The 2,590-nt window shown below is 47.7% G+C and overlaps 1 pseudogene; it reads right to left on the bottom strand.

Moving 5' to 3' along the window:
• Positions 1–785: 785 nt before the first annotated feature.
• LOC100428973 (lysine-rich nucleolar protein 1-like) lies at positions 786–2,388 on the bottom strand (annotated as a pseudogene).
• Positions 2,389–2,590: the final 202 nt, after the last annotated feature.

Raw genomic sequence — 2,590 nt, 5'->3', positions numbered from 1 at the left:
TGGATGTCCATGCTTTAAACAGGGTGAGGAGAGAATCTAAAGCAGTGGCTGGATCAGAAAGTAACTTGCAACAGCTGAATATTTGATATTATTTGATAGTTTGTGGTAAGAAAGAAAAAGAAAAGAAATGACCCTTCCCCCAAGATGTCCACTTAATCCCCAGAAACTGAATATGGTATATATATGGCAAAAAGGGATTTAGGGTTGCAGGGAGAATTAAGGTTGCTAATCAACTGATCTGAACATAAGAAGATTAACTGGGATTATCTGGGTGGGTCCCATGGAACCTCAAGGATTCCACTCTGTAAGAGGAAGAAGGATCACACAGAAGGAGATGCAAGGTGAAAAGGACTTGACCTTGTGACTAGCTTTGAAGATGACGAGAGGAGGCTGTGAGTCAAGGAAATACAGGTAGCCCCTAGAAGCTGGGAAGTGCCTTCAGACTACAGCTAGGAAGCAAACAGGGACTTCAGTCCCACAGCCACAAGGAGCTGAATTCTGCCAGTCGGAATGAGCAAGAACATGGATTCTCCCCTCAAGCCTCCAGAAAAGAATACAGCCTACAGTCAGCACTTTAAGTCCCATGCAACCTATAACAGATTTCTGACCTACAGAGCTTTAATGTCATAAATATGTGTTGTTTTAAGTCATGAAGTTTGTGGCAGCTTTTTATGACAGTCATTGAAAACTAATACCTGGTCTTTTTAGCAGAATAACGAGCACCCAGTAATGTGTCATTCATGCATATCTTTTTTTTTTTAGGAGGCGGGACAAAACTCCAGAGTTTAATTTTCCAGCATGACTGACTTGGAAGTGTTCCTGTCAATATAAAAGAACTTGTTGGGGGCGATGGAGAGGATGAAGCCGGCTCCATGGCTGTACTTCCAGCTCACGGCCCGGTCGTGGTCCTTGTGCAGGTTCTGCTGCAGGCTGTCAGCTGCCTTCTTGCTGAGGGCCATGTTCGGCCTTGCAATAGTGCTGGGGGTGGGGAGACGGCCGAACAAAGGGGACATGTTTGTTTGTTTGTTTTGAGACGGAGTCTGGCTCTTTCACCCAGGCTGGAGTGCAGTGGCCGCGATCTCGGCTCACTGCAACCTCTGCCTTCCTAATTCAAGCGATTCTCCCACCTCAGCCTCCCGAGTAGCTGGACTTACAGGCGCCCAGCTAATTTTTGTATTTTTAGTAGAGACATGGTTTCACCATGTTAGCCAGGGTGGTCTGGAACTCCTAACCTTGTGATCCACCAGCCGGCACAGACTTTTGAAGCCATCCGTAAGTTTGAGAAATTTCAGTTTCAGTTCCTTGTTCTCAAAACCAGCAGTATCCCACTGGCCAAACTGGTTCCCGTCCGCTTCCTGGTTTCAGAAGCTTCCGTTTTGCCTGACTCGTGATCGACCTCTTCTTGCAAGTCCTTTAGCCTCCCCTGGTCTATGTGCACCTCGTCCATGTTGCCTTTCTTTTCCAACACCACTTCTAAGTCTGTGTCTGTTTCCTTCTTCCAAGGGTCTCCTGCCACCCTACTCTCTTTCCACTTATTTTTTTTTCTTCCTTTTCAGAGCCAGCTCCTCAGTTACCTTCTTCTTGGACTTCATCTTTTTCTTCGCGGGGGCCTTAGGGCCATCTCCTATGGGGATGTATTCCGGGGCCTCAACTTTCACTGGTTTCTTTTTACTTCCTTTACGGGGGCTGCTCTCCAAGGACCTGGCGGGCTTGGAGTGGCCTAGGAGGGCGTCTCCCTCCTGGTGGAATTTTTTTTCCTTCTCCACCTTCCCACTGTGTTCCCTGGGGCTCTTCTGCTTCTGTTTCTGCCCCAAGGCTGCCTGTTCCTCACCCTCCTTCCCTGCTGAGCAAGTGTCCGCAGCAACCCGGCCTCCCAGAACCAAGGATCCTGGACTGAGAAGGCTGTGGGGTCCTCAGCCCCCTTTTCTTGACTTCTTGTGTTTTTTGAGTTTCTTTCCAACCCTGGTTTCCTCCTCACCCTATCTAAGGTCTGGGGAGGTTCTCACCCCAGAGGCATGGGACATGGCCTGAGGTGACTTCTTTTTCTTCTCCCCACTGAGGAACTCCAAGTGGCCAAGCACCTGCTTCCTGGGGCTGGGTGACTTCTCTGTCCATCTGGCACACAGCGTGGTCTCAGGTTCCACGTGCTTCTCGCAAAGGGTGCTGACACCTTCTTTTTCTCCTTTTTCTTCACTAGAGCATCTCAGGTACCTGCCCATGGACTACACTCTTAGAGGGGAATGTGGCTTTTATAGGAGAAACATCAGCAAGGTAATCATCATTGTTTAAAATTGAGTATTGAGTCTCTGGTTCTTTGACCATTTTCTTCTTGTTTTTCTTCTCCGGGAGCCCAAGGCCCAGGTCTACTTTGTGTGTCTTGGTGATCATCCTGGTGGGCCAACCTTCCCCGTCCTTCTTCATGCATATCTTAAAGACTATTCAAAAATAAAATGTTTATTGTGTTACTCAATTTTTATAAGAAGGAGTGCTCATTCAGCTTCCAGACATTCCTAAGGCAAAAGCACTACCTGTTAAGTGTGGTTAAGGGGGCAACTGAAACCTGGGATGCATATAGTTCAGAATAGCACAA

This window comes from Macaca mulatta, chromosome 8, assembly GCF_049350105.2.
Source record: "Macaca mulatta isolate MMU2019108-1 chromosome 8, T2T-MMU8v2.0, whole genome shotgun sequence".
Lineage (NCBI taxonomy): Eukaryota > Metazoa > Chordata > Mammalia > Primates > Cercopithecidae > Macaca > Macaca mulatta.
This window is presented reverse-complemented; position numbering and strand designations above follow the sequence as displayed.